Below are 7,892 nucleotides of genomic sequence, written 5' to 3'. Positions count from 1 at the left end.
CCCTCCCGTCTGAATGAACTGGACCTGGGCTTTAACAACCTGAAGAAGATTCAAGTTCAGCTGCTGTTGCAGCTAAAGAGAGACCCATACGCACTGAGACTTGTGAGGTGAGTAGATGGTTGGAGTGAGACCAGCTGATGTTGGCAGTTTTATCATCAGTCAAATTAGGGTTAAAACAAAGATCTAGGGCTGAGTTGCCATTTTAGTGGTGTAAGTGAGACCTTGCTTCTGCAGCCCCACCCCCAATTGTCATAGAGGGGTGGCTGTGGATTGGGACATCAAGTGCTGTATGTATTAAAGTTTTTAGTATTGAGCTTGGAGCTCAGTGTGTTCACTGCAACATGTAAAGATGAGAGCTGAAAGGAAGCTGCTCTGAACAAAACTGAAGGCCCTGCTGCTCTTTCTACTGGATGTGCTGCGTCACTGACTGCTGCTGGAGAGAAGCTGGAAATACTCACTGATCTGATCTCTTCTCTCTGCAGGTGGAGGGGGAACACACCAGTTTGAAAAGAGCAGCTGAGCTGAGTGGTTGAAGCTGCAGCAGTTTGAGTCTAAAGAGGCTCTTTCTGGATCATGATGGTGACCTTTGACCTGAAAGATTTTCATCTTATTTTCTCATGTCTATCATTTAATGTCTGATATTTTGTCTCTTTAGATCAATGATCAAATTCAAACTCCAATTAATCCCTATTAATCAGTCCCTTTCAATTGCAACTATGTACACAAGTTTACTCACCATTGGTAATTTTTTTCACCTGTAATCACTTTTTATACTGGAGGGGCTCAGTTTGGTTCTGAACTTGATTCAACTGGAAAGCTGATCTTTTTTCTTTGTGATTTATTTTCATCCTGGAACCAGAAATGCAAAATAAAACGATTCAACAGTTTCCAGGCTGCATGTTTGATTCATTCTGATTCAGTTTCTGGATGTTGTCATCATATTTTAAGTTTTCTGATGTTTCATTTTATCTGTTGCTGCAAACAGCTCAGACAGTCAGTGATGGATTCTGCAGTCAGAGGAAGAAGATTTTCTGATTTTCTTCATGATTTTAAATCAAATATTTTTTTATTTCCTTCCTTCTGAAGGTAAAATCTAAAACTTCGTAAAGATAAAGTTCCAGCTTCTCCTTTGGTAACGTTGGAAACTTTCTGGAGCGACTCAGACATTCAGATCTTGTTTGGAGGATTTTCTCTGTCCTGAAGGAGAAATGAAATGCTCTGATGTGATCAGCATCTTCTGATCACTTTAACCTGAATAATAAAAACCTCGATAGACGTAAAGGACAAATTGAAGCTCTGTGGATTCCTGAGCTCAACTCATCAGGAAAACAATGTTATATCCTGGAAAATAGGATGAGAAATGAGACATCAGTTCATAAACAGATTCATTAAGAGGGAAATATAAGTCAATATTAAGTTTATACCCAATTTTAATTTAATTTTAACACCTGTCATTAACTCACTGGCTTCTGGAGAAACTTCCAGGTTGATTTGCCAACTTTTCCGTCTTCCTCTGCTTCTTTCTTCTTCTTTGTTGTGTAGAAATCCAGCTTTGAATCTCCTGCTGCTGAATTTGGTCTGACTGAACATCTCAACCTTCCTCTCTAATAACCATCACAGTTTCCTTGCGAGCTCTGGTTCTCCAGCAAAATCAACAAACAGAGGGACCTCAGTCTAAAGACATTTCTATTTATACACTGGCTGGCCAGAGAATGTCACTTCACTGGATTTAAGTAGGCCGATAGGACTGAGGTGTCAGTAGCATCATTATATTTTCATATGTCAGCAAGTTACTTAACCCCAGCTGATGCAATCAGCAGCTTCTAATTTCTTCATCAACCATAAAGACACATCCTGATGTGGTGGAGATTTAATAAGAAGGTCAGATCATCGGAGGAAAGCCAACAGCAGGTCTCAGGCTGTTTAGTTGTGAAAGGAAGAGCCTTTCCACTCAGTGTGACGGAAACTGGAGGTTTTAGGTTTGAACATCTGTGATCCGTAAGAAAACCACCAATCAGTGAGACTAACCAGAGAAAACAGCTTCAATCTCATAGGGAACAGAAAGATTGAAGTTTAGAGCGATGGAAGAAGGTCATGTGATCTGATGAGTTCAGATTTACCCTCTTCCAGACTGATGGGCGCTTCAGGGTAGGAAGTGATTATCCATCATGCATCTACTGTAGCAGCCTATGGAGGAAGCACTATGATTCGAGGTTGATGCAAGTTCACTGCTGACCACCTGAAGATCCGGAATGATCAGGTCATGTTTTCTTCGCTGACGTCTCGGTGATAACCAGGATGACTGATAACGTTTCATGGAGCTCAGGCTGGGAAAGAGAACTTGAGGGGAGGAGAATCATTTTCAGCACAGACTGTGAACCTGAACCCACTGAAGATCTTTGGGAAGTTCTGAACGTGGCTCTGAGCAGAGGGTGAACTCTCCCTTCATCAATACAAGACCACGATGAGACGTTAATGCAAAAAAGGAATACATGAGATGATTTTGTTTCAATCTGATTTTTCTCAGGCTTGTTGCATTTCCTTCCTTCTCCTCAGTAGATAAGGTTCTCCTTGTTTCTGCTGGACTTTGAAGGAAGTGTGTGAAGCTGAATGTGTGTTTGGGTTCAGGCGAGGTGTGGTTGGCTCATGTTCACAGCAGGATGTTCTGCAGCTTTGGGGAAAACCTGTTGGACCGTAAACACCCAGAGTGTGAATGTGTCGAACACTCAGTCAGTCAGTCAGCGGCTGGCTGAGCTACAAACACATGCACGTGTCTGTTAGATATGATAGATATTCATCTCCATGGTGACAGGCTGTTGTAGCACACATGTATGTAGATGAAGTATTTGACGAGCTGCCTCTAGAGTCCATAAAGGCCGTCTTCAGGTCCAGCCGCTCTGTGGGGTTTCTGTTCAGCAACTCACCACTCTGACATGCTGCTGCCATTTTCCACAGCCTGAGGGGAACCACCGGACCGGACCGGACCGGACCGGACCATGAGTCAGGTATGGACCTTTCAGCAAGGAACACATTCAGTAACAGAGTTTGCTTCAAAAACACACTCAACGATTTAATGTAGTAACAAAATATATAGATCCAGCAGCTCACAGCATTTTTTTAAAGGGGCGGTACTATGTAAAATCAAATGTTTTGTTATAATATTCCATCATCAACAACATACCTGGAATGTTACTTTGATTATTTGCATGTTTGAGAAATCCTTTAGTCTCCTGTGGCAACCATTAGAGGTTGCTGTCAGCTCCTCCAGACTAGCAGCGGCAGCAATTAGCATACACCTGGTTCAACCCCAGTCTGCTGATGGGCTCATTATAGAAACCTCTTCTCATTGAAACCTCATTAAAGGGTTAATGGAAAAACACTTGTGATGACTTCCTGAAGGCGGAGCTTCAGAAAGTCATGTTTCATGCATGCAGCCTTTTTTTAATAACAACTAAAGGTAACATAAAGCATTTAATTGTGCAATAAAATGGCACCATGTGGCTGAAAAATACATAATACTGCCCCTTTAAATGAAAAAGGTTACCCACTGAAAATATAAGCTTTGTTTTCAGGGCCTGGTGATGTTCTGCTCTTGCCAGCCACTCAAATAGTCACGTACACGCCACACTCAGCAGATCAACGGGCGACTAGGTGGGTAAGTGTCCAGTCCCAAGGTGTGTGGGATGGAGCTGGAATCAAACCACAACTTGAAGATGACTAATTTTCCCGACCCCGTGTCCAAATTTAATTTCAAGGTAGAGAAGAAAAATCTCTCATAGGCTGCCGTTCACCTGGTGTTTAAGCTGTGGTCGGAAAAGAACCCAGGGTCTGTTTTCAGTGTTGAGTTCGGTAAATGAGAAACAAACCGCTGCAAATTTACAGTTTAGCAACACGGAGCGGCAGCGCATCCAGATCCACTCAACCTCCCGTTACACAGGAGGAGAGAGAGAGAGAGAGAGAGAGAGAGAAATCCGGTGCGTATTCATTTCACTGGCGTGTGTGGATGGGAGCATGACGTCAGAATGAGGGACTTATCGAGCTTGTCATCGGTGAAACATCTGCCAGAAGGCGCATGCACACACACACACACACACACACACACACACGCTTAAAGCTGAGAGGCAACAGCCGGACGGACGCTGGGACCTGCTCGGATGGATAAAGAGTGTGCGCTTTGCTTTACTCCATCCAGATGTCGAGCAGTTACCGCAGCCTTAGTCCCTTGTGGAAATTTGCGCACGCAGAGTAGAAATCCAGACAGTTTACGATTACAGACTTTGCGGCCAATTACCGGGCTGGACTCGGGTTTCTAAATAAAACCCATAAAATCTCCTCTGCTTACCCTGTCCCCCTGTCCCTCGCTTGATGGTCTCACGAAGGTGTGCGCAGGTGAATCGTGGTCGAGAACGTTCTGCGTCATGGACTGCGCGTCCCCGAGCTCCCAGACTCGATTATGTCCCGGATTACTCGGCACCGGTACCGGCCAGGTGTTATAATACGTCAGCGTATTATAACTAAAGACATTAGGAGGTTCCAAAGAGAGCGCCACGAAAGAGAACAAATTGTTGTTTTGTGTTTTTTTTTCCTTAAAGATTTACAGATCTGCTTAAAGAGAGTCAGACATGTCGTAATAAGCACCAGCTGAGTGTTTTGTTCGTTTTTTTTGGTTTTTTTTTGGTAAATGCCTCATCAAGAAAGTATGAGTTAAACACGAAGAACGGTTTACAATATGGCGCCTTTCAATTTGCCAACAATGAAATTTATCTGGTTCAGCTGCACAAACGACAGTTTTAACGGCACAAACGAGCACTAAAAGAAGTGGGCCTCACTGGTTTGTTTTGGAGCTTGTTGGACCTAAAAAAAAAGCAACAAAAAAAATCTTTAATATCTCAGAAACCAAAGCCGAACAAACTAAAAAAATGTTAAGGGGACAAACCGGGATAAACGACCACTAACCTCTCGTTCCATTTTGCTGGAATTTTTTATTTGGGTTTGGTGTCAGCTTCACTCAGCTCAGAGAGCTGGCCCTGAATGCTAATGCTAGTTAGCATGGCCACTGATATGACAGTGGATTACAACTTTCCTGTAATGGTAAGTTGTTTCTCCACTGTCAGCATGTTTAGTTTAGCAAGTACATGAGGTCGATTAATTTCATTTAATTGGTAGGGACAATGTACTTTTAATTGACATTGCTGTAAATGCGCTAGAATTAGCCAAAAGGCTATTTTTCTTCTGTTGTCCCTGGACAATGCTAGAAACAAACAAAGGCTGTCCAGACAAGGTCAAAATGACATAACTGCACACGTTTTGTCAATAATTAGAAAAGCTACAATCAGTAGTTTGTAGTTTTTAAAGGAAACCACAACACAATTATCTTAAAATATATATATAAGTATTTAAATGACAATGCCAAGCCCTGCCTCCTGCATCTGATTGGTTCTTTTTGACCTGCATTTTTGCAGATTGCTATTGTAGCTCAGGAAGAAAGAGCAAAATTAATATTTTTTTTCACAGATTATCTGAGTCATACCATACTGTCATGACATAGTGACAGTTTCAACAAATATGTAAGAAACATATATTTATTTATTATAAACGCTACATACTGTAGCTCTAAATAAGGAAAGAACGAATAAAGCAAAAGCTCAAGAACACCAAACTGTGTCCTATCTAGTGTAGTACAACTGCAAAATTATCTAAAAGTGTTCATAACGACAAAAAAAAAAAGAAAAAAAAAAAGATAACTAAATGTTGAAATCTTTAAAATATATATTTGGGGATATATATGTTTGATAGCAGATCCTACTTCATCAGAACCCCTTCATTATTGAGACTTTTCTATACTGCAGCTTGGCAGTGTTGTGCTTAGAAACAGTTTGAAATGTATAGGAGTTCATATAAGCAGTCAGTATCTTACCTGCAGTGCTCAAAGTTTGGGGAAGTTCTGATCAGAGAGTTCAGTTAACCGAAATGAATTTTTATAATAATGATTTCGAAATGGAAAATATTTTTTAGTCTAAATCTGCCTGGGGTTTGAAAACTTGGGAATTTGACCAAACAAGTTATTGGGCAGCCATGTGTGTTTTCAAGTTAGTGGAGAAAAGCTAGTTGTCAACTCAGATATGAATGTTGAGATACAACTAAAACGAGGCAATAGTGAATAGCATCTGCTCTATTTTTGGTATTTTACCTTAATTAAACCAACAGTTTTTGCAATGTAGAAGAAAAAAAAAACTTCACTTTACTAAATCCCATTTTAATGATTCACAAAGTTAATATTTGGCTATGACATATAAACATCGCCTTTATGCTTGATGTGTGTTTTTTTTAATATATTGACAACCATGTTGGTTTTCAGTTTGTTCTTTCAAAATGAACATTAGCTTAAAAAGAAGAATAAAAATTTGCAGCTGCACACAATAAACGGTAACAGAATGACATTTGTATTTGTTAGTTTTTCTCAGTAGTTATGGCTTACCGTACGTTGGAAGTGTTACTAGGGCACACCGGGGTCAAGAGTCGTCTCTGCTGACACTGCATGAGATGAAAGGAAATGCAGTTTGAGAAATAAGACTGTGCTGCTTTTGTGTCGAGGTCTGTGTGTTTCTGCGCGTACCATGGTGGAGGGGGGAAAAAAGAGACTTGCTCGTGAATAAAATTGAAGGGAAATTTGAAGTAATTATATTTAATAATGTTTCACATCGACTCCCTCCGAAAAGATAAAACATGTGGACAGGAACAGAAACAATCCCACCTCCAGATGTGGTGGTCGGTCCATCTGCAGGCCTTTAAATCTATACTTGTACCACACAAGTGATAAAGTAGTGGAACTCACTGTTTGAAGATGTTATTACAATTATTTAATCATAAATCTCCGGTTTCATCAACAGATATGAGGGAGGGAAAACATAATAATATTTCAGGTTGCGTCTTAAGTGTCCACTGAATGAAAACCCTCATTATTAAAGTATTTGGAGAGAAAACGCGAGGGCAGACAAATGGACACGTTTAAGATCAGACCGTCTAATGTGTTCAGCCTAAATCAACAGCAGACGTCTGTGTCGATTAGTCTAATACATGAAACCAAATAGTGAGAAAATAAACTTCGATAAAACAATAAACAGCGGATCCTGTCCTCGAAAGGGTTCCATGGAGCGGAGCTGAGGGATTGTTCTGATGAGGTTCTGGTGGTTTGGAACATTTCAGCCGAGTGAACCTGTCCCAGTTCGGCTCGTCGGGACACTTTTTTTCTTTCCTGCTTCCTATTTTTAACATCTCATAAGGCATGCGATTAATCGGAAAATTTTAATGTGGTAATATTACATAACGCAGATTAATTGACCTAGCTATCTTCACCTAAAAGCCTCTCTACCGCTTTAAGGGCAGAGATGTTACACTTCAGCTGTGAAGGGATATATTTCAAGCTAACAAAGTTAGGCAGAGTGATTAATCGTGATTAATCACAGCGCTAGTGTGATTCAATTTCTAACTGCCGATTTGACAGCACTAGGTTTAACACACAACCACACTCTGATCCTGATTAGAACAAGAAGACACGTAAAACGAGCCTTTAACGCCACAAACACTTCGTAGTGAGGAGATTCATCAATCAGAAGTCAGAAACAGTCTTCCACCTCCCACCGGCCTGCAGGAAAACTGTCCAGCAGCTGCTCTGCAGGTCGTTCCTCTCCTCCAGACAGCTGCTGCTTAGTGATTTCTGGTCCAGTTCTGCTGGGATGGAGTTTGGTTCTGGACTCAGCCGGGGACAGGGAGCTGTTTCGCCTCCGCTCAGTTTGGTTGGGCTCCCACTCAGGGAGATCCAGACGGTGAACCCACTCCTCTGTCTGCTGCTTCCTGCTCATCTTCATCAGCTGAAAGCTACCTGTTGGCTT

At 41.3% G+C, this 7,892-nt stretch overlaps 1 long non-coding RNA gene across 1 annotated transcript; it reads left to right on the top strand.

The window, feature by feature from the left end:
- The first annotated feature begins 4 nt into the window (after positions 1-4).
- Positions 5-887, top strand: LOC103129194 (uncharacterized). The gene is made up of 2 exons (XR_475040.2): positions 5-107; positions 483-887. It is a non-coding gene; the product is annotated as an uncharacterized LOC103129194 (long non-coding RNA).
- The last annotated feature ends 7,005 nt before the right edge of the window (positions 888-7,892 follow it).

Source organism: Poecilia formosa, unplaced genomic scaffold (genome assembly GCF_000485575.1).
Source record: "Poecilia formosa unplaced genomic scaffold, Poecilia_formosa-5.1.2 Scaffold523, whole genome shotgun sequence".
In the NCBI taxonomy this organism is placed as follows: Eukaryota; Metazoa; Chordata; class Actinopteri; order Cyprinodontiformes; family Poeciliidae; genus Poecilia; species Poecilia formosa.
Note: the sequence above shows the minus strand (reverse complement) of the source record. Positions and strands in the feature narration are given on the sequence as shown.